A 24,580-nucleotide genomic window follows, 5' to 3' on the forward strand; every position below is an offset into this window, starting at 1 on the left:
TGCTATTTCACTTTGAGCTTCTCTGTTCAGACAAAGGGGACATATCATAGAATCATAGAACCATGGAATGGTCAGGGTTGGAAGGGACCTTAAAGATCATCAAGGTCCAACCCTCCTGCAGTGAGCAGGGACACCTCTAACTAGACCAGACTGCTCAAGGCCCCATCCAGTGTGGCCTTGAACACCTCTGGGAGAGGGCAGCCACCACCTCCCTGGGCAACCTGTCCCAGTGCCTCACCCCCTTGTAGTGAAGGATTTTTTACTAATATCCAATCTAAATCTACCCCCTTCTAATTTAAAACCATTCCCCCTCATCCTATCACTCCATGCCCTTGAAAAAGTCCCTCCCCAGCTTTCCGGTAGCCCCTTCAGGTACTGGCAGGGTGCTACAAGCTCTTCCTGGAGCCTCCTCCAGGCTGAACAAGCCCAATTCTCTCAGTCTGTCTTCACAGGAGAGGTGCTTCAGCCCTGGGATCATCTTTGTGGCTCCCCTCTGCATCCATTCCAACATGTGCTGACTAGCTCACCTTGAGGAGTGCAGTTTATCTGGAGCGAATGCTCCCATTCAAGTTACATACAGAAGACGAACATATAGGAGCCTATAAAGACAGGTTGGGAGGGTTGGGGTTGTTCAGCTTTGAGAAGAGAAAGCTACAGGGATAAAGGACCTCAGGACCCATCTAGTTCCACCCCCTGCCATGGGCAGGGACACCCTCTACTAGCCCAGGCTGCCTAAAGCCCCAGCCAACCTGGCCTTGAACATTGCCAGGGATCCAGGGGCAGCCACAGCTTCTCTGGGCAGCCTGTGCCAGGGCCTCACCACCCTCATCATAAAAAATTTCTTCCTAATATCTAATTTCGATCTCCAAGATGAGCTCACATCTCTTTCATCATTATAAAGGCCACACCTACTTGAACAGCCACAGCTCTCTCTCATAAAAACACATGTCCAGGACAGAAAGCAGTAGCAGGAGGCTCCTCTACCCCTTATGGTTTCATTGCAGTCTCATGTCTTTGACAGATGCAGTGATTTCCATGTGGTCCACAATGAAGGGGACAATCTGCACTCTGGATACTCAGGACAGAGAAGGTAGTTTGTTATGTAAGCTCTTTCTCTTTCTGAGTCCACACAAGCAAAGGGGAAAATCCAGCAGGATTATAGTTGGGAGATGGAAAGAAAGACCAGAATAAGCCAACTTTCTCAAGTGTGTTTCTCTACACTAGCTTCTGGTTGTGTCAGAAGGGAGAGGGGTGAGTAAGAGAAATTCAGGCAGAATGGGATTTTTGTAGGTGCCGTATCCCTTTCAAAGTGAGATTATATTTTGTGTTTGAGAAAACCAAAAGGAGACATAGAATAATCCTTAACTTTACAATGACAGTGGATATTGCTGAACACACAAAGAGGAAAGCAGCCCAGTTTTCATTTGCTTACATGGTCCACATGGAGGATATCTGATGGGCTGTGTGTCTCTCACAGGGTGCAGTTACGTACAGCCACCATGCAGCTGGGCAGAGAAGGCTTTAATTGAGTTAAACCAGGTAAGCCTGGGGCAGGGAGCTTTCAGCCAGACACCTGCATAAATACCCCAAGGTGTTGGCAGGCTTGGTGGCTGTATGGCTCAGTTTCACGTCTCCTGGTTGTGGTACAGACATGCTTTTTATTGCCATCAGCATGTTGGTTGCCCAGATATTTTCTATCATGAGGTTTAAAAGGATGCTCGAGGAGCTACGCTACTGAATTTCAGATGACTGGGACTGCCCTATCAGATGGGGTGGTTATATGTATAACACTTAGAGAGAGAGGAAATGAAGATTTAAATTTTGCTCCTTGATCCCTTGATCAGAGCTTGCTGAGTGATATTGGATAACTCAGATAAAAACATTCCCATCCAGGTGCTGGCAGTTGGCTTCCTAAAGTGCTTAGCTAAGGCACCGGTGCAATTACTTAAATTAATTCCATGGATATGGGTGTCAGGTCCAAGCTTACAGTTCTTCCCTTAACCTCTCTGTTTACCCAGCTGGCAAAATCCCTGGAAGCCAGAGCTCCCCACTGCGGGGCCGGGTTTGGAAAGAGTGCTAAATGTGGAGAGAGACTCTCATTCTGCAGGAATCTCCCTGCAGCCGCCGTTGCCACAAACCTTCTCTGATGTATCTCAGCTATCACCATCTGATGTACATTAACATGGAATTGTGATTCCAAGATGAATTGATCTGAGTTTAATATGAGAAGCTGGTTGATGTGTTGTAAGGCTTTTGGAGAAGCAGCTGGTATTTGCTCTCCCATGTATACCTTTGCTACATGAGTCTCGAATCATCCCGCGGCTCTGGGAATGAGTTGGAAAATGCATTGTCATGTGCTGTAGGTATCAGCTTAGGTGGGACCTCTGGGTGTTCCTGGAATGTGCTGCTAATAAATTCCTTCTTGAGGTGATAGAGGAGCCAGCGAGGAGAGGTGCCATGGTGGCCCTTATTCTCACCAACAAGGAGGGGCTGGTTGGGGATGTGAAGCTCAAGGGCAGCCTTGGCTGCAGTGCCCATGAAACGGTGGAGTTCGAGATCCTCAGGGCAGCCAGGAGGGCACGTGGCAAGCTGATAACACACACTATACACAATTTACTGGTGACAAGAGCAGGGCTATTGCATCTAAGGATCTGACCTGTTGTGCTTTTCAATGAGTTGTTCTGCAGCCTTGTGTTACTAAAGCCATAAGTGTAGATTTTCACAGCATTTGAATTCACAGCAGCGTTTCTGGGCTTGGCCTTTCAAACACTATAAATGCTTCCTCATGTGGAGATCTCACTGAGGGACCATTCATAGCAAGAAATGCTTCTACCAGCTCTAGGGACTTCTATTTTATTTTGCATAAACCTTGCCATACAGACAGGACAGGGAACAGAGCGGCCATCCTGCCTATGATACAGAATTCAGCTTTTTTCTGGTAATGATACTGAAATCCAGACATGAGAGTGGACTCAGTGATCTCTGGAGGTCCCTTCCAACCCCTAAAATTCTGTGTGACTAGTTAAAATTGGTGATTGACAGAGGGACTTCAGGGCAGAAACGTATGGCTGGTCCTTACTCCAGAATCACACTTGCCTGGGATTGCTGTTACACTATTTTGCTAACAGAAGATGTAACAGTAGCTGAATTTACTTCCCTGTTTGCAAAGCATCAACCCATACTTTTCCTCCTACATTTCCTCTGTTTAAAACCAGCAGAGTTACTTTAACCTTACCCTTGTTAAAAACACAGAGTTTTCCAGTCTGCCAGGCTGGGGTTTAGCATTTTGCATGACTGAATTTTAAATTCTTGGTACTATTTGGAGTATTTGAGCCTGACAGTTGTCTGTAGATGTCTGACAAACACTAACTTGTTTTCAGTTGGTCTCACAACCAGCTTTGCTTGATTTCCATGAGGCGGGTTTTTTTGGCAGCCACTTAGATCTAAGAATTCATTATCAGTCTCTGTCCAGATCCCTGTAAGTTGTAAACCAGGCTTGCACCCAGGCTATCTGGAGGGAGAAAAGGGGTGAATCTCCTCTCTGTACTGTGGAGCAGCAGCACCAGGGTAGATCCAGGGCTGTGACAAGACTGTGGTTGTCTTTTCTCCTTCATGAGTGTGTCTATGACTGCTCAGGTCACTTAGACCACCAGCATGGACCAGTGCATCTGTAAAGTTGATGGAAGGAAAAAACAATTTGCTGAGGCAAAGATGGGCCTCTGTGCTAGGAGCACAAGCATCCCAAGCTCTTGCTGCAGAAGAAGGTTTGAATTTGGCGCTCTGGCCCTCAGCCATGCTTTGGCTGGATTAGCCCATCTCTGCCCCATTCCTCACTAATGCAGAAGGCAACATCCCTTGCAGAGTTGTTCTATGGCCTGCCCTCCTCCAGCTGCTTTAGCCTGGTTTTATGGAGACCTTTTGCATCTGGGTCTGGCAGATTTGGTTATGGAAATAAAGTATGTGGAAGTTCTCAGCATAGAGAAAGACATTTAATCTCAGAGGTTGAACCTCAGCGTGCTTCACCCTTAGAGTACGGGTGTCTCTTTGCTACCGAATGGCGTGATACTTGTCCTGCTACAAGACAGCAGCCAAGCCATGTGTTTTGTCAATTGGACATGCCCACAGATTATCTTTGGACAAATTTAGAGGGCCACATCTACCAGCCATTGCATTTGCCCACATTTGAAATTACCTTGATTTAATAAGAGTGGTTGCGACACCCAATGTTCAGTCTCGGGCTGCAGGAGTGATTGCAGTTCACTGAATGGCGTCTGGACAACTTAGGGAATTGTGTGAGCATGTAAAATCAAATATCAAGGAATGATGAGCAGGCATCTCAATGAGGCTGTGAAATGAGTGAGGCACCATCACAGCCCCATTCTGTTACGCATTCGGTGGTAAGGATTTAGAGCTGTGCTGCTATATGTTGCACCGATCTGTTAGATTAATATTGTACCAGTTTGAAAGTATTTCCACTGTTTGTAGGATTCCTTTTGCTGACTTCCTACAGAGCTGAATTCCACAGTTCTTCCACTAACACACACAAACACTCTTTCCACTGGCTGGTACAACTGCCATTGTGTCTTCTATTTTCCTACTTTGCTGATGTATCACAGAATCACAAGGTTGGAAAAGACTTTTAAGATCATCGAGTCCAACCATTCCTGTCCTCTACTAAACCATATCCCTAAGTACCTCATCTACCCGTCTTTTAAACACATCCAGGGATGGTGACTCAACCCCCTCCCTGGGCAGCCTGTTCCAGGCCCTGACAACTCTTTCAGTGAAAATTTTTTCCTAACATCTAGTCTGATCCTACAATATAGTATATTGTATAGGAGACTAAATGCTTCTATTTCCACAGGTGATGTTTGGGGGTTTATTTAAATACAGGCATTAAATCTGCCGTTCTACTTCCCTTTCTGTAATGTCCCTTACTGCACAATAGAAATAATGATTTTGTTTTCTTCTTTTTCTTGGACGTGCCTTTATGTTAGAGTCCCCAGAATGAAATCTTCGAAGACACGATACAGTTTTACTCCTGGGATGGCTGAAAGGCTTCCAGCCTGGGTGGTTACATGTAATGGTTGCAAATCTGGGCTCTATAAAGGTTATTTATGATGGGCTTTTTTTCCCTAATTTGCTAATGCCTGTTGTACACATGGGCAAATGCAGACAGGTACAGGCAGCTGGCAGTGTGTCGGTAAGTCTGGTAATTAATAAAATGTCACAGCCAAATGAAAATACCATCCCTGGCCATAACCTAGGAAACGACGCCCATTGCCATAGAAACCTAATGCATGCATAGGAAAGACCAACTATGCTCAAGGAGGGGGAAAAACCCAACCCTGAATGCTATAATTTAAGTTCTTTTGAATTTTAAAACACTGGAGAGTAGAGGGAGCAGAGACTGCGAGTCAGAGAACGAACAACTTCCTTGAGAAGTTACTCCGAGGCAGGAACTGCATGAGCAGATGCACAGAGTAAGTGGCTAACTGAGTTGGAGTTCAGGTAAGGTTCACCAGCACTCTCTCTGTGAGTTTTATTGAGAATTAGGTCAAGGCCTTTGCTCGTGAGTGAAATGAGAGAAGGAATCAATCCCAAACCATTTTTCCTCTCCTGAAGTACAGCTTCACGTATGAAGAGCAATGATTAAAAGTATTAGCCTATTGCCACGTGTTCCATCCGTTTGGAAGACACGGAGCATGTATTTCAGTGCTGCTAAGGTGAGGGAATAGTGTATTTTACATTTCCCCAAGATTTTGTTGTGTAAAATTCAAGAGGCTTCATATACATTTATAGTATCATGTAGCAAGTCATAAATCAGCGTGGTGTGGTAGGTAAGTGATCACAGAATCACAGACTCACAGAATCGTAGGGGTTGGAAGGGACCTCCAGAGATCATCGAGTCCAACCCCCCTGCCAAAGCAGGGTCCCTAGGACAGGTTGCACAGGTCAGCATCCAGATGGGTCTTGAATATCTCCAGAGGAGACTACACGACCCCCCTGGGCAGCCTGTCCCAGGGCTCTGTCACCCTCACTGTGAAGAAGTTCTTCTGCATATTAGTGCGGAACTTCCTGTGCTCCAGCTTGAGGCCATTGTCACTTGTCCTGTCCCCACAGGCCACTGAGAAGAGGCTGGCCATTTCCCTCTGTCTCACACACTTCAGGTGTTTATAAACATTGATCAGATCCCCTCTCAGTCTTCTTTTCTCAAGTCTAAACAGCCTCAGCTCACTCAGATATTCCCTCCATCTGTAGAAAGGGAAGTGGAATCAGAGGAATCAGGCTGTTGGCTTGCAGAGCTGGTATCCTGTTTAGTTTGGCTCCTTTTCATCACCTATATCATTATTTCAACTAAGTCTTCTACAGGTAGTTGTGATCAGTGATTTTTTTTGTGATCATAACTACTGGTTTCATGATCATATTATGTATCATGAGTCTGATTCTCACTTTGTAAATAGGTACAAATGAGGAGTAAGGTGAGATATTTCTTTTTCATGTGCATATGTAAATGAGAAAAGAAATCAAAAGCCATTTGTGAAACAGAATTGCCAAAGTCTAAATTTATTGCAGCTCATTGAATCTGTAGTGTCTCATATCCCTGGCTTCCGAAATCCCATTGCTTCCATTTTCTTTTAAAAAAAGGAAAAGAAAAGCTTTTCTTTTTCCCTTCCTTGTAATTTTATAGCTAGTCCTGGGTGCAGAAAAATATTGGGAAGACTTAAATGTCTCACAAGTGAAAATGTGGATGGGAGCCCTGACATTTATAGGGTCAAATACCTAAAAAATAGGCTGGTGATTTTTTTTGTGGCATTTGCAACAGTTATTATGGGTGAATACAATATGTACATGCAAATGTTGTGTTAGTTACAGCAGGACATTTGCATATACAGTTACAACCTTTGTTTAATCCCGGGACATATCGATGGAAAATCAAGGGTCTAAACCAGAAATTAACTTCATTAACAGAGCAGCGTTACACTGACTGGACATGCATAGCGTTGGGCATGGCACTTCAAAAGTAGCGGCTCGTTCCTGGCTGTGTGGGATGGAAAGCAGGTAGCCAGACTGTGCAAGGTGCCAGGAAATGGAAGAGTTACACTTGGATCAGCTTGTGCAACATCTACATCTAATCCAGTGTTTTGGTAGCACTGCTGTGGCTCTATCGAGGCCACTTAACGCAGCTAGTGAAATGCTGGGTTGTATTTACGTTCTGGAGGAGGAACAGTTTGTTGGTGTTGCTCTACTGTAGTCAGAGTGTGAGCTGCAGAGTTTGTGCCAGCAAGTCTGAAGATACGCTGACCTGAACAAGGAATTTGGGAGGAAGTTCACCTTGGTCACTCCATGGTGTTATGGCCAGCAGAAGTACTTGGAAACCATGATCTTCCCTTCTCCATGTAATAGATACACACAGCTTAAGAGTCCAAGCCCAGATTAGTTGCATTGGCTTATTAATACATAAATGAACCCCTGTGAATCCCAGAGGGATTTTTTTTTTTTTGAGAGGTGTTGAAGTAGAACAATAGTTCAATTTAGAAGTCACAGAAAAACCTGCCCTCAGCTTGAGCTGAATGGGTGTGGAGATTTCTAAGCCTCCTCACAGAAGTGAAGATGGAGCCCAGCATCCTCAGCCAGAAAGGATAGAGTCTGCATGAGAGGCAAGGCATAAAAATCCCCCAGGGGTAGGACTGGAGCAGTGGGAAATGAAAATAATGGGGATTTGTGCTCGTGTGGGAGAGCTGGGAAGCCAGGCTGGCACTTGGAGTAAGGGGAGTTGACAAGAATCTGTTTCCTTATCCACATGGGATGAAATTTGTAGAAGATTGAAAGCAGAGCAGATTTGAAAGCTCCCTAAAGTGAGAAAGCTTGACTTTATGGGGAAGGAAAACTCAAAGCAAGTCACGGTTTATAGCCTAGCTGTCCCGTGTGCTGCCATCATGAGAAGCATGTGCTTTTCCCATGAATTTCTGTGCTACATTCCATCTTACACCTTATCTGCAAGTTGGCCTCTCGTGAAGCCAACTATTTGAGCAGGAGTCATCTCCATGGTGTCAGAGGGGTCCGATTAACAACCAAAGTGCAAACGGGGGCAGCTGAGTCAATGGCAGAGGTTGACCCCAGCAGCCTGCCAGGACGGGGCAGCTTCGCATTCCAACTCGGCACGGTGGGAGCTCAGCCAGCCCTGGCTGCCCAGGAAAAGTCATGAATTAATGCATGTCTCTGCCTAGGAACAGGGGTGTGCTGACAGCATTGCTGGGGCCTCTCAGAAAAGGAAGGTAGTGGTCGAGTTTGTGCTTCTGCCGAACTATTTGAAGAGCAGGTTTTATTGTCAGCATAGAAATCACAGTTGAATAAACTGAGAGGTGTAAGTTGTTATTTTGGTTTACATCATACCGTGGATTATGCTCTACACATTGGGTGTAAATGATACAATGGGTCTGACTCCATAGGCAAATGTAGCTCAAGGGATAAATTGCATCAGTGTTCTCAGGGGAACAGGAGATATTGCTCCGATTAAATCTAATGGAAGCTCATTTCCGCAGAGCCCCGTGTACTCCACTGCTGATGTCTCGCCTTTGTTGAGTTTTAGTTTACATTATTCATTAACCATACTGCTGCTTCCAAGCACTTGAGACCCCTTTGAAGCTGCAGTTTGATCAGTCGATACGCAGTGGGCTGCAGGTGAAAACGCCTTATTGCATTAAACTCCCACTTTAAGCAGTTCTGTGGCTGGAGAACTTACCTAGGAAGAACTTCTCAGTGCTCAGTCATGATGACTCCACATTGCTGTGGCAAAGCCTCCGGTACCAAATGTTGGCTTTGGTCTTTAAAAAGGCCTGTGGTTCTGAGCAAATGTGTTATCGCTTTTCAGAGATAAACTAGACATTGCCACATGTTTGTGTGGGCAAATAACTTTCTCTCCACAGAACAAGAAAACAGCAGCCTGGAAGGGATCTGCAGAGTGTTTAATAATCTGTGGCAGAAATGCTCTTCCTCAAGATTTCTGGCCATTTTTACTGCAAAGTGCTCAGAAGTTTGGGCTGTTGTAGCTGGTCCCTGGTACTGTTGCAGAGCTGGATGGACATATTTGTGTTTGATGCTGATTCTCCTGGGATCTGCAGAAATCTGGCTCCGTACTTTGAGCCATCTGACCCTCCTGTGCTTTGGCAAGCGCCAGCTCATGTGTAGGTGATGGTACCAGTCACCAGGAGGCTGGTGAGGAGAGCAACGCTGTGCTCCTGCATCCTCTTCCCCAGCACATCATGGGAACAGAAGCACCACGAGAGCAGGGACACTCCCAGGAGAGGAGAAGGAGGAGGAGGTTTGTTGGCAGAGTCCCATAATCCCCATGGGGTTGTAGGAGGACATAGCAAAGTCAGCATTTTCAGCACACATCAGGACTATAATCTTCACAAGGGAATGAAATCCCCGCCAAGGACAGCACCTGGCTCCCAGCAAGGTCCCATCTCTGCTACTGATGTCATCAGAGACACGTATTTTCTGCCAGTGCAATTGTGCAATCGTTTCCAAACTGAGTCCTGAATTTGGACTCGGGTGTTAGGATCAGCAGATGGGGACAAAGAAGCAGAAGAGAAGAACTGGGCAGAGTTCTGCTCTAGAGAGAGTAGGACCAGTAAAAAAAACCTGCAAGCAGCAGGCAAATGTACTATCACCCTCCTCAGCATCAGTGCTTAGTAAAGAGGAAGGAAAGCCTACCAGGGAGCCTGAGAAAACCCTTGGCTCAAGGTTTTGGATCTGTCTGAAAGGTGCCTGGGAGAGCCCAGAGCTGAGTAAACGAGGGATGAAGTGGCCGCGGATGGCTGAGGCATTTCCTGCCCCCTTTGCTTCATACATATTATATCCCTGGCAGATAGTTTCCTTGTGTTCAGCCCGCGTTCCTCCTGTCTCAGTTTAATTTAATTTCAGTAAATCTCCCATGTCAGTCAAACCAAATGGCTCCCAGTGCGAGAGAGGGAAGCTGACAGCTCTTAGGGAAAGGCAGGAGAGGAAGGAGATCGAAGGAAAGGACTGAGCCAGTTTTCTTTGATCACGTTGTGGCACGTGACCGGGAATCACAGGGTCCCCGGCTGCGTGTTCCCCACCTCCAGCAGCCGTCCACATGTCTGTCACACTCTGACACTGGATCTGCAGCAACTGTTGCTTCAGCTGGCTGCTGGCATGTATTTATCAGCAGTGGTGTTAAATGCAGAGCCAGAGCAAAATGTCATTAAGACTTCAGCTCTTGACATCAACAAGAGAAAAATGGGGAAGGATTTGCGAATGTAAATGAAAACTCTGTGATTGAGATATACATATATATGTATGTATATTTTCAAGCACAGGTTTGGGATGTTTTCTGCTGGATTTGGATTGACTTCAGGTGACAGATCAAAGGAATGTAATGAGAAATAGTAATGAGTTCTGTTTTGTTCCTGCTGGGATTTATTTCATTGAATCACAGAATTTTAGGGGTTGGAAGGGACCTCCAGAGATCATCAAGTCCAATCCCCCTGCCAAAGCAGGGTCCCTAGGACAGGTCATACAGGGAGGCATACAGACAGGTCTTGAATATCACCAGAGAAGGAGACTCCACAACCCCCTGGGCAGCCTGTCCCAGGGCTCTGTCACCGTCATTGTGAAAAAGTTCTTCTGCATATTGGTGCGGAACTTCCTGTGCTCCAACTTGAGGCCATTGTCACTTGTCCTGTCCCCACAGACCACTGAGAAGAGGCTGCCCATTTCCCCCTGTGTCCCACACTTCAGGTGTTTATAAACATTGATCAGATCCCCTCTCAGTCTTCTTTTCTACCCATTCCTTGCTCGTTGCTGCTGTACGTAGGTGCGCAGTGGCGGGGAGCACCTTCACCACTGCTAGAACCCGTGGCGTGGGGAAGCAAGAACATCAATTAGTGCTGTTGTGTCTCAGTAATGACAGAGTTATGTAATTATATCCATCAGGGATCCCTTTTTTAATTGCATGCTGCTGAGGTACGAGCACAGGTTGCACCTTGTTTACCCTGGCCATTTTAATGGCTAAGCCCACTCTGGGTGACATCCTTTTTGTTTCTGTAGCACTGACCTCCTCCTGCAGCCAGCTGTGCCCGAGTTCCCTGTCCAGGTCTGATTATTTTCCTTCACACTAAGTAGTTTTGATTCGCCGTCAGAGCCCTTTAATGTCATCGCAGCTTTGTTTGCTGAGGTGAAGCAATGCACTCGGAGCACCAAGTAATACAAATAATGGTCACTTTGGGGAAACCATCCCCTGACTCCTGAACTCTCAACCTTCCTGCTCTGCCCAAGTGACCCAGCAGCAGCAGTACTGGCACACCCACCGTCTCTTCTTGGTTTCAACCTACTACCACTCCTGCTGATGCTGCACTTGAATGGAAGACCTCTCCAGAAACTATGTATGCTAGTCTTGACCCTGCAGAGTTTCAGGTCTGTGCTAAGATGGTGCTTTCATCCAAACTCCAGGGTTTTGTGAGGTGGCAGAACCTGGCACATTCTGTGCTTTGGAGCAGGGCTGAGCGCTCTTTTGCATCACCAGGGTGGAGAGGGCTGAGACCAGCGCTGTCAGAGATCCCACGCTTGGCCCCACATAGTGTGAATACCTTGACTGTAAGCTCTGCAAGGCTAGTGGCCAGCCACGTGATGGTCCGGAGGTCTCAGCTGGCCTGGGCTGGTGTTCAGCTTGTACTGACCATGGTCCAACACTGGTACAACAGAGTTGTTCCAAGCTGGATCCTGTTCAAGTTCCACAGAACTTCAGGGCGGTGCTTCATGTTCAGTTCTGCATCAAGACAAACATGTCTGCTCACTACCAGCTCTCTTCCACAAAACAGTGATTGAATTGCTTTTACAGTAGTGAAACTTGGGCAGCTTCTATCTGTTTGATCAATGCAATAGTTTGTGGGGTTTTTAATTAAAAAAGAAAAGGGAAAAACTCTTTCCTTGGGCCACAGCTTCACAGTGTGATGGAAGTGAACTGCTGAACATCTCCTGATGTGACATGAACCTTTAAGGATAATTCTTAGGGAAACATTTGGAGGGCTGGGAGCACTATTCAGTAATAAGCTGTCCTCTCTTGAAAGGAGAACATTGCAGAACTTCCTGATGTTCTTTGCAGTCAATCTGTAAGCTCTGGGCTGTTAGGAGCTAAGGATTGTATGTTCGTGCTGTCTCTGCAGTGTCATCTTCTATTTTTCTGGAGGTGTCAGGAACATAATCAGCTGTCAGAAAAAATTGAGGCTCAGAGAGGCAAAAGATGTGATTTTTTTGGCAAGTAGAGTCTCCTCATCTTACATCCTCTGAATCTGGACTGGAAGGACCAGACAACAGTTTTTGATTGTTTTTTGCAAGACCTGGCTCAGCTAATGATCTGTCAGCCATGAATCTGTATCAAGATGGCTCCATAAAACCAGCTGGCCTTTCACCATCTGACTACTTCTGTGTTGAGCAGCAGCAGGTGACTCTCAGCATCAAATAGAGTTTCTCCAACGTTTGGTAAACTGGGGTAATAGCGGTTTTCTACTTGCAGAAGTGCCTAAAAACTTGTCTCTTAGTAGAGAGAGATTCAATCTAAATGGCTTTTCTGCATGGGAGTCCTGGGTATCATGAGGTTATGCCGGATGGAGGTAGTGATGCTCTTCTTCACAGCTGCCTGTGCTTCGAGGAACAGGTTGCAGCACTGCTTTGCTTTACCAACTGAAACAACCAGCTTCCCAGTGCAATAGTTACTTGTTACAAGGAGAAAACAGCTCATAATTTATTTTCAGAAATGAGGTCAAAATAGTGCAGCTGCGGAGGGAAGTGACTGGCGCAGCGGGTTGGTAATGAGATACAAAGCCTTTCCCTGGAGCTTAAATCCAGCTTCAGTCAGCAGTGACTGAAATCTTTTATCATTTGACAGTTGTTCACCACGGTCTTTGCGGTGTTGGCTGTGCTCCGTGACATCTGAGTCAGTACTTGCATAACCAGCACCCCACTCAGCTGTTTGTGCATCATACGGACCTGCACGGGGTCCGGGGAGGTTAGAAGCAGAGGACCCTCTCCTCTTGCCAAGACCACCATTGCCCTGTGAAGAGCCTCCTGCTCTTCAGAAGGCTTTAGGTTGTACATACATTCTTCCAGGTTTGAAGCCCCAAGCCCTGGCTGTGTTTCTAGCTGTATCGGTGGTCAGGGCGGTGGGGTGGAGATGGTAGTAATCATCTGCCCTGAGTTGGAGAGCATCATTAGAGCAGCTCTGCCAGGGCTCTGGCTGCAGCCTCACCAATTGCTTGATCTGGTCCTGGCTGATGGAGTCGTCCCTTCACCAGGAGGTCTGGTCCTGCCTTCAGGATCCCTCCTCAAAGCCTCCTCTGAAGCCCCTTTCCACATCTTTCCCTGTGTGCACAAGATTCCTGAGGGGTTAAAGCCTTAAATCAAAGGGCGTAGGTGTCTTCTGTACACTTCCTTTCCTTGGCTGTTGTAGAGTTACAGAAAACAACAGGCCAGATGGTCAGATCACCGCCCACAGGTTGTTGCCTAGTGCAGATCTCGTAATGGATGCATCTTCCTTGCTGATCCGTCTAGGGAGGACATACTGAGGTCAGGTATTTAAGACCTGCCCATGCCTTCTGCTCTGGCACATTAGCCAGTCAGAGTTGCTTCTGCTTTTTCCCTTCATAGTATATTAACATTCACATCACAGACTTTGCCTCCATCTCTTATGTCTGAGCTTTCAGATACTGCTGTGTCCTCTTCAGAGAGGTAGCAAACTTGGAGGGACAGCCACTTCAAATGCACCTGCTTGGAGATGCACTGAGCTTTGGCCTGGTACAACAGAAGCACCAGGTGCTTTGCTCACCTTAGGTGATTTTTGCAACTGCTGGATTTGCCCAACTTCTGCAGCTTAAAGTGTGCAGCTCCTCTGGGTTTGTCACTTGGCTATCTTGTACATGAACAGGCATTGCTCAGCCTTCCTGAGTCTGAGGACTGATGTGATGGCTGTGAAATCCCTACCCCAAGTACTACCTTGCATGTGAAAGGTAGTGGAGAGCATCAGCAGGAGCCACCTGTCCACAGCTGATGAACTGAAGTCTCCGAGGATTTAGGGGGACACCTGAAAAAGGATGAGAACTGGTGTCATGGAAGGGAAAGGCAGAATGAAAGGGCAAAGGTAGATCTCCTTAAATAGATCATATGTCCTCACTGAGTGAGGGAAATCTCTGGCACGAAGGTGTCCCTGGCTCCAAAGAGCCTGCTGTTTAGGTGCTCACACCCAACATGCTGAGTCCTTTTGGCTCCTACTGTTTTCATATGCTTTATAGCAGGGTGACAGCTCTGAGGAGTAAAACAAGCCAGGAATGTGACTGCTGTCATGTGCTGGAGGCATGCTGTAATAGTGACCTGGGATGGGCCGTGGTGTGAAGCTGGGCTTGGATGACAAGGGAGGGGAAGGATTTCCTGGAGAGGAAGATTGCCTGGCCAGCCCTTTGGAAAAATGTCAGCATGCTCTGCTGAAGGGCACTTGTGTGCCTTCCTGCCAGAAGCTTGTGGCACCATGGAGCTGGGCTCTGAGAGGAGGTATCAGCTGCAACCTACTGTGCAGCCAAGCAGAGGAAGCCACTCCATGGCGTGCTTTTTGGGGGTTGATCTTGCAGGTACTCTGGTGAGTAGGCAAGTGGGCGAGGAAGGTTTAAATCAGCTTGCAAACAGAAGGTAAAATAAGAAGGAAAGAAGAATACATTAGAGGAGTTCCCCTAGCTTATTCTAATAGCATCAGTGTCCTGTGGGCCTGAAGGGGAGTGTTGGATTTAACATTTTAGCAGGAAGTCTTTCACAGAGTCACAGAATGTCAGGAGTTGGAAGGGACCTTGAAAAATCATCTAGTCCAACCCCCCTGCCAGAGCAGGATCACCCAGACTAAATCACACAGCAATGCGTCCGGGTGGGTTTGAATGTCTCCAGAGAAGGAGACTCCACAACCTCTCCGGGCAGCCTGTCCTAGTGCTCCATCACCCTCACAGTGAAAAAGTTCCTTCTTATATTAACATGGAGCTTCCTCTGCTCCAGCTTGCACCCGTTGTCCCTTGTCCTATCACTGGCTATCACTGAGAAGAGCCTAGAGAGGAGCGAGATGCTTACAGAAGAAGGTGGCAGATCAAGGGTCAAGAAATCCTATGTGGTTGGGAAGGCACAGGCCAACCTTGCGTCATCAGTTGACACAGAAATACCAGAAATGTGTGTGGTCAATATAAACACTTGGCAATAGAGATAAAATCTGAACAGGTGTTGGTTGATCCAACACAACAGACATCACTGAAGTTTAGTCCCTCCCATGAGTTTGAATTTTACTCTTGAGTAGGTAAAAATAATAAGATGATGGAGTTCAAGAGGACCTCCAAAATGATAGGATCGTTAAATAACGCAGGGTTAATAGGCAGAAATGAGTCCCTACTTTCTGTAAGTAGGGTGGGCCTAAGTGCTCATGGTTCTGTTGAGCATGTAGTATGCCTGCAAAGCTTGACTTTCACAGTGGTGGCCACACCGGCATATAAACCTTTGTTGATGTATCTTTTGGTATATATATATATATATATATACCAAAAGATATATATATATACATATATATATATATATCCTCTTGGGGTACCTCCTGGCCCCATTCTGAAGTGCTGAGGTACAGATGTGATATCGCTGCTCTTCAGCCTCACATCATTGCAGGGTATCACGATAGTATTTATCAGTAAGAGTGGAGTATTACAGCAAGAGGACAGGGCTTCCTTTGATTTTAAGCTTACCCAGCTCCTGTGGTGGGAGAAGAAGATGGTAGCTGATTCCTTATGTATTGGAAGCATGGACTGGCCAGCGGCAGATAAGTGCATCCCAATTCAGGGCATTTTTTGACTCTTTTGGTATGGTTGTGGTTTTGGTAAGTGGCTGTGCAGCTGCTTTCTCCCCTTTTCCCCCCCTTGCCCCGTGCTCTATTCACAGCAGTCATTACAGGAATTGTTGGGCTGTAGCTTTCCGCACACTTCAAGTGGTGCAAACCAGCAGTGCCAGTGTACAGAGCGGTTCTGCTTCCTTCCTGGCCCCTTTCCTGCTGCACTAATGTTCAGCCAAAAGCATGTGCCAGGGCAAGTGAAGAAAACACTACCAAGTGCCATAAGGAGCAGCACCAGGCCCGCAGCAATTTCTTTGCAATCAAACAAGAGCCATGAAGTCATCTGGGCTTGTTCAGCCTAGAGAAGAGAAGGCTGTGGGGGACCTCATTGCAGCCTTCCAGTACCTGAAGGGAGCAGAGAAACAGGAGGGAAATCAACTTTTAAAAAGGGCAGACAATGGCAGGATAAGGGGGAATGGATTGAAGCTGAAGGAGGGAAGGTTTAGATGAGATATTAGGGGGAAGTCCTTTACAGAGAGAGGGGTGAGGTGCTGGAATGGGCTGCCCAGGGAGGTGGTGGATGCCCCGTCCCTGGAGGTGTTCAAGGCCAGGTTGGATGGGGCCCTGGGCAACCTTGTGTAGCTCCAGGCCTGGAGGTTGGTGGCCCTGCCTGTGGCAGGGGGTTGGAACTCTGTGATCCTTGGGGGTCCCCTCCAGCCCAGACCTTCTATGATTCTGTGATTCTATGATTAGATATTTCTTCAGAAGTCTTCAGCAGATGTGCTAGGGAGCACTGCACCGTCTCTGCTCTGCCATATGTGCCCAAAACAATTAATTCCCAGGTTAGCAAGATGACAATTACGATGAGGCAAAAGTCTTGAGTCGGGCACAGTGGGGAGAGGCAAATGCCACAGGCTGGAGCAGCGCTTGGACTCTGGTTGAATTGTGAAAAGAGCTGGAATGAGGGAGATGCTGTGTTCTTTCAATGAGAGGAGAACGGAGGGTTTGAAAAACATGATTTTAAGAAGCAAATAAATTGTAAATTATGGCTTCATTCTGTAGCCACAGCTTTCCTGAGGGTCTGGAGTACTTGCAAATATTTACTTACTCTCAGCTCGGTGCCCTTGTGAGCGCTGCAGGAAATGCCCAGAAGTGGCCTGTGCCGGGAGACTGGCAGGCAGGCTGCAGCTGAGGGTGGCACCAGCACCTCCAGAGCTATTTCCTTCATCGTGAGGCTGGGGAAGCGAGGCCAGTACAGGCTGAGGAATTAAACAGAGAGCAGATCCCAGCACCCAAGGATTATATTGTCCTGGTTTCAGCTAGGGTAGGGTTAATTCCTTCCTAGCAGCAGGTGGAATGCCATCTTCGGGAGTCAGGATGAGAGCAGTGCTGATGACACCCTGATGTTTCTAGTTGTTGCCAAGCAATCAAGGACTTTTCAGTTGTTCATATTTCACCCCTAATGAGATGGGAGGGGATACAGCCAGGACAGGTGACCCAAACTGGCTAAAGGGGGTATTCCATGCCAATTACGTCATGCTCAGCATAAAGGGGGCCTGCGGGGCGGGGGGAGGAGCAGGCAGCTCCAGGACATGTGGTTTTGGGGACAGTCAGTTTTGGGATGACTCTGAGCTGTACAGCCTGAGTTGTGTGGTTCAGTGAGGCACTGCATCATGTATCACCAGTTCCATATATTTTGCTATAAAGTCCTGTTATTGTTATTATCTCTATCTTTCTGCTATCCCAGTAATCTGACCTTATCCCAACCCGTGAGGTTTTGGTTTCTTGGGTTTTTTCTCCCTCGCTTTACCCCTCCCTCAATTTCACCCCCCAATCCCTCTTAAAGAACAAGTGGCTGCGTGGTGCCTGGCTCTCAGCTGGGTCAAAACCACAATATAAATAGAGAGCAGGTCCCAGCACCCATGTCCTGAAGGCTCTGCCCTGACAGCCCAATGACCTGCTATTCCCAACCTAAGGAAGAGGCATGGTCCAGACACAGCCGTGGGCAGCACTACAGTCTGCGCTCCCCTGGCCCCAGCCCTGCAGCTTTCGTGCAGATGCTGTTGGTGGATGTCACAGTGGTTGTTACGTGCATTCCTGTCCTGTCTCTTGGTTATGCAGAGATGTGCTACCCAGGTGAAACCACCCATGGTGATATCAGCCAGGGTCTGCAGGCTCGGGTTTGGACTCTTCCTTTCGTTATCTTGGACCTATAATGATGTATTTGTAAAATACTTGGAGTTGACTCTTTTCAGCTTCTACAGGGTGTTCCTCTGCTTTAGTGTGCTACAGAAACAAGGTGTGGCTACGACATGGATTTGGAGCAAGCAAGCTAAGAAAAGCTTTGCCTCCATTCCCTCATCATCTAGGTGGGCATCTCATAAATCAAAGCAATACATTACCCCGATCTGTAGCCCCCCCAGCAGCTGCCTTTCAAGGTGCAGTGATTAAGTATGAAATCCACACGTGTGAAATTATTAAGCATCAGATTAATTACTCCCAAACTCGCCTTTAGATGTGTGTACAACGTTCCTCCTCCCACCTTCCCTCCTTATTTCTCCTCCTCTTTTCCTTTGCCCATCAAAACGCAAACACTCCAGGTCAGGGCCTGTGTTATCTTCTATGTCATGGAAGGATGTTGCACACAGTGGGCACTACCAGAAGCAAAACCTGAGTGATGATGATGATGATGGTAACTACGATTTGGAAGCTTTGCTGTGCAAAATGAAGAAGAGGTTGCTGGGGCAGAAAGCAGTCATCACAGCCTCTAGCAGAGGACAGGGTGATGGAGAGAGTCAGGCAGCGCTGGTCACCGAAGCATCCCTGGAGGCAGGCAGGTTGCAGCTTTCTGCAATGGCAGGGGAGCAGTCAGCTTAGCTGGGCTCAAAGCAGCTAAGAAAACCTAGATAGGACAACTGAGGTGAATATGTAGAGCTGGTAAATGTTAGCTTTAGTGGCCAGCTGCCTTTGCTAAAGCAGAAACCAGAAGTTATTTCATGAAAGACTCTGAACACAACGTACCCATCAAGGTTTACATGCCAGGTGGTGTATGAAGTGAATAAAGCAGCCCTGCTGTAGGCATTGTTTCTCACGGCAGCCGGCTGTAACCAGCACACAGTACTAGTGGCCATGTGAATCTCGGCCATGTGATGCAGTGCTGTGCCTGGCTAACGTGCTGATAGGGGCTGGGAAGTCAGAGCGGACTGTTCTCTCGGCGGTTATCAGGATGGTGATACGGGCCAACTGTTGCACGTGGCTCATTTGCATGGATTGGCTTACGCTCATTAGTCATCTGGCTTGGATCAGAAAAGGAAACTTGAGGTTTGCACAGATGTCATGTGTCTCTGCAGCCCAGTTTGAATGAAGAGGAGTGATTGATTTTCATCTCGGTGACTTTTTAGATTGGTATCATCGTACCGTGCAGTTCGCTTTGGTCATAACCCAGCAGTTACCCCCAGGCAGCAGGTGCAGAACATCATGTCCCATTACCAGCAGTCCTGGGTTTGTGTGCAGCAGGAGCTGTTTGAAGGTGGCACTCAAACTCCTCTTGCTCTGCTGTCGGTGGCAGGATTGGAGAGTTAGCCAGGTGATTCAGAAAGTGAAAGACTGGTGTCGGCAAGCAGCTTGATCCCGTGCTCCGTGTGTGATGGATGCATCCTTTGCTCACCTGCACTTCTAGAGATACGTGCTGAAGCTACTCCTTCTGCTTCCTGTGGTCCTGCAGGACGCTGTTACCTGCTGAGGATCACTGGTAGCACTTTGCTCCTGCCAGTGGCACTTGTGCTGGCAAGGTGCATGCTGCCTGTGCTTCTGGCAGTGCTATATGGTGTCTAGTAAAGTCTTGGTGCTGAGTGTCTCAACATAATTGCTGTGCGGAGCTAATTGCACATACCTGGCACAAGCACTTAGTGACTACCTCAACCATTACCAGGACTTCTTCATTTATCACCTGTCAGGCTGACAAACAGCAGTGGAATGTGCATTTGGCTGTCCCAAAGAAACAAAACAACACACAAAGCCATTCTTTGCCATCAAGCTCCTGACTGATCTCTGGTTCTTTGCGATGAATTATTTCCCCACGGTATTCTCTCCAGTATCTGCAAGACAAAGGCAACGGGTTGGCAGAAAATTGGGAGTTAGAAGCCAGGCTGGAGCTTTCCTGCCAACGAGAACTAGAAAAAGCCTATTGGGAAGGATGTTTTACTTCTGGTCCCTGCTTGCTGTGTTTGGATCCCATCTATTTGTTGCTGTAAAAGCAACAAATTCATAATTGTATACGTCTCTGGAACCTATATACTGCTTTCTGCACCTTGCCTGTAGCCCTAAGAGCCCAAGTTCATGGCCCTTGACAGCCACCTCTTCCCTGACAATCGAGCCCCCCAGTCAGCTCATGTACTCTGGTAGAAATTTGTCTGCTGAATAAAGGAATAAGTGTGTTGGAAGCAGGCAATGCAAAACCAAAAGTGATGAAACTCATCTACTGATGAGGATGACTTAAAATCTATGTGTGGAAACACCAGCTCCCTGTGGAGCTTTCAGTCTCCAAAAGTTGTTAAGTGTGGGGAAAGTAGAGGGTACAAACCAGCTGCCAGAGTGCTTAGGCAGTGGGAGCAGGGGATCCCCCGTGGCTGGGATGCTGTCCAATGGTCCAGCCTGATAGGGCAGAGGTATGGCTGCTTTGGTAATGAACATCTCCAGAGCCTCACAGTGCACTCTGAAAAGGCAAAACAACACAAAGAAGCCAAGACCAACCCCCTGAGGCCTGCAGACTCCCCTTTTATCTGAGACTGGAGTTGTAGCTGCTTGCAGTGGGTGTTTGTAAAGCTGCTTGAAGGAAATGAAACTCTATTTCAGCTATGTTCTGCAGCCCCTGCTGACATAACCTCTCGAGCCCCTCCAGATTTGCCAAGCCCATTCAACAAGAGTAAGACGACCAACATACAATGCTGGACAAGGTGGAAGATCCTTGGTGCAATCAGCAGTGCAGGAGAAATCTGCACCAAACCCTTTGAAGGATGTGGTGTTGGGGCAGTGTTTCAGCCTTTCCTCATAAAGGGGCCTTGAGAACTTCAGAAAGAAGAACAATTCTCCAAACTTTACTAATTAAACTCTTCATGTCCCTGTTTTTCTCAGTGTTACAACGAGAAGGTGTTACACTGCAGGTTCCATAGATATAATCTGTGTTGTTTAGGCATGTACATAGACCAGAAGCAGAGGGGAATGGCTGTGGGGAGCTGACAGGGCTTTGTCGAAGGTTTTACAAAGTGAAAGAGTTTCTAAAGCAAGAGTCTGAGCTTTCAGGTTCAGGTATTTCCGGGTGCAGGTATTTCCAGACTCAGGTATTTCCAGGCTCAGGTATTTCCGTGGCTGAGAGCACTTAAGGTGTGGTTGCCATTGCCATGTTTGAAACAGTATAAAAATGTTTTGGGGCACAAGAGACCTTCCCATTGGAGCATACCAGCTATATGAGAAGCCCTGGAGCTGTTGCAGTGAGATGGAAGCAGGTGTGTTTACTATCACAGTTGGGATGGATGCTGCAGAGGTGGAACTGGGCAGCTCAGGTGACAGCCAGGAAGGCCTGGCCATTGTATGAGTGCTGCACTGTTGGTCACAGACCCAGACTGTATGGTTCAAGAGCAGAAACCATAGTTCTTCTGGGGTGGGAGGCATCCTGAATCGCTGTGTAAGCAAAAATGATAGACAGATCTGTGGGGATTTTGCCGGGCAGCATCTATCGTATTTTGTCAGTACAAAGATTACTCTTCAGGCTTAATTTTATTGAGTTCTTTTTTATCTAACAGGTAGTTTCCAACATTGAGTGTCAGTATCACTGGTATTGTTTGAATAAAAAGAGCCAGTAACCATTTACCAGCTTAGGGGTTGGTAGCTTTACCATCATGAAGTGGCGTTAAACCTCATTTTACGTGCTGTGCGTCCACTGGCGTATGTGTCACAATTAACACGGTGTTGTGCCTGAAGAGTGAATGGGCTTAATGAACAGCCGGCTCAGCTCAGCTTCACTTGTCCTGCTAACTGCTTAAAATTCAGCAGCCACAGCCTGCTGCTTCTCTATTTGACTGCTGGCTGAAGAATAGAAATGAAAGGACAGCGCTGTCCTGGGAAGCAATCAGACAAAAAGTGTCACGTGGAGCCACAGCAAATGGAAATTCCTTTTGTTTTGGGTTGTTTTTTTTTTTTTCCTGGGAAGTTTCAGTCTAGCTGGTCCATGGTCTCTGTGGATAAGTTGGGAAAGCTATTTTAGCACCAGCTATTGCATGTTGGCATCGTGTGCTTGGTGATGCAGACATGAGAAGGCTGAAGCTGTATTCCTCAAAGAGGTAAACTGCAAAAGTGATTTATTTTTCCTGGCCAGTAACTCTCACCAGTTCATTTTCAGCACACAAAACCAGACGTCAGGTTTGAGAGCAGGCTGCTGGCCATACCCTTTGGGCCCTCCAAAGGGGAGTGAGAGTCCTTTCCAAACATCCCAAAGCCAGCCTTTTGTACTGCAGCGTGTCCCTACAATCGCTAGCAGTACTCTTTGTGGGCAAGTGGCTCCCCAGTTCATGTTTTTCTCTCTGGAAAGGGGCTGATATAAAAGGGAGGCCTTGGCAGGATTCACGGGGCTGTGAGCATCCAGCAGATGCATCCTGCCAGGTCAGGCCTGAAATGTAGGTGACAGAACTAATTGTGGGTGTCATATGGGGAACGTAGGAAATTTAGGAGGGTGGCCACCCTTCTTCCCTGGGGAGTACATGAGCAACAGTGTAGTGCTTTTTTCCATCCTGTGCCGTGTCAGTGGAAGGCTGGTTTGGATCAGAACACCCAAAGGGGTGGAGAATTTAATGCTGTGAGAGATAAGGGCTTTATTTAAAAGAAACAGTTGCAAACACCTAGAGAAACAAGTGGAAGTGGTGACATTATTTGTGTATGCTTGTGACCAGCGAAGTGCCCGTTAGCGTTCCACACTAACTCAGGCCAAAGTTGTGGGCTCTGCAGTGACTTTCTCAGGGCTGTGGTATCCAACCTGTGATGTGCAGCTGGGTCCCAGCTTGAATTGGTGGCTTGAATTGGTGCAGAACAGTAGCAGGGCCATTGCTGAATGCTACGGGAGGTGGCACTGGCACAGGGAGAAGGCCACTGGAGATGGCCCTGTTTCGCTCAGGATGAAGAGTTGTTACTTAGTTCTGTTAGGGTCTCGCACACATATTCTGAGTCAAGAAATGCTGCAGTACACAAGCTGTTTCTTTACATTAAGGTGATTTTGCACCAGGTATTTATATTTGAGTGTTCTTATTGACATACATATTCAGTTATGCAAACGTTAGGACTTATGATTCATCAATACGGAGACCACAAAGTTATCCTCAGTTTTTGGCTCTTGTTTTGCCACCAGAAAGGAAATGTCAGGATGAATCAGAACAAAGCAAAACTCTTGGACTGTTTGAAAACTGGATGGGGACAATCAGTCGAAAGCACAGGACAAAATCTTGTGTTAGAAAAAAAGAAGAGCTATTTTGAGGGGGTACTCATGGATGAAAAGCTGGACATGAGCCACCAATGCGCATCTGCAGCCCAGAAGGCCAACCACGTCCTGGTCTGCATCGAAAGAATTATGGCCAGCAAATTGAGAGAGGGGATTCTTCCCCTCTGCTGTGCTCTGGTGAGACCTCACCTGGAATATTGTGTCCAGCTTTGGAGCCCTCAACATGAGAAGGACATGGACCTGTTGGAGTGCATCCAGAGGAGAGCCACAAAAATGATGAAAGGGCTGGAGCACCTCTCCTGTGAAGATAGGCTGAGAGAGTTGGGCCTGTTCAGCCCAGAGAAGAGCTCCAACAGCTCTATGTCTTTCCTGTACTGGGGACCCCAGAGCTGGACACAGCACTGCAGGTGGGGTCTCACCAGAGCAGAGAGGCAGAATTCCTTCCCTTGACCTGATGGCCACGCTGTTCTCGATGTAGCCCAGGACATGGTTGGCCACCTCAGCTGCCAGTGCACACTGCTGGGTCACGTTGAACATGTCATCAATCAGCACCCCCAAGTCATCCTACTCAGGGCTGCTCTCAAACCATTCTCCACCCAGCCTGTAGTTGTGCTTGGGATTGTGCCGACCACCGTGCAGGGCCCTGTACTTGGCCTTGTTGGACTCATGCAGTTCACATGGACCCTTCTCTTCCAAAACGAGTGGTCTTCTGCCATCAGGATGGACATATGTAGATCTTGTCTCTTCAATGGACTTCTTTTGTAGTAGAACAAGGTAGATACTCTGCACACATATGTTTATATATATTTGTACAACTACATATTTACACCGATGCTGCCTGTTTAGATGGCAGTCAAATAGGATTAAAGCAAACACAGATTTCTGTTACTCCTGAACAGATTTTGGTTTGGGATAGATCACAGATTTTCCTTCTTTTATGTTGTGAGCTTTCATAAATTCCTTTGTAGCTTTTAGAACATTGAGCTGTATCAGAGCAGCCAAAAGTCTTTTGTTTTGATAATCTTAAAAATATTTAACATTTCCTGTGGGATTATTCCTTCAGGCGCAGCATTGCGCCATGTAAATAACAGAGATACCACGGGAATGCTATGAGGTGGGCTTTTAAATACCAAGGCTGAAAACTTAATTACATCATTTCAATAAATTATCTGCAAAATAATTACACTTTTCCCTCCACCTCGATGCGGAAACTGAGTCACAGAAGA

At 47.0% G+C, this 24,580-nt stretch overlaps 1 protein-coding gene across 3 annotated transcripts in view; it reads left to right on the forward strand.

Moving 5' to 3' along the window:
• Positions 1 to 24,580, forward strand: part of PRKAG2 (protein kinase AMP-activated non-catalytic subunit gamma 2) — a 224,098-nt gene that overhangs the window by 124,033 nt on the left and 75,485 nt on the right. The window lies entirely within an intron of this gene.

The sequence above is a fragment of the Gallinula chloropus genome (assembly GCF_964237585.1).
Source record: "Gallinula chloropus genome assembly, chromosome: 2".
Classification (NCBI taxonomy): domain Eukaryota; kingdom Metazoa; phylum Chordata; class Aves; order Gruiformes; family Rallidae; genus Gallinula; species Gallinula chloropus.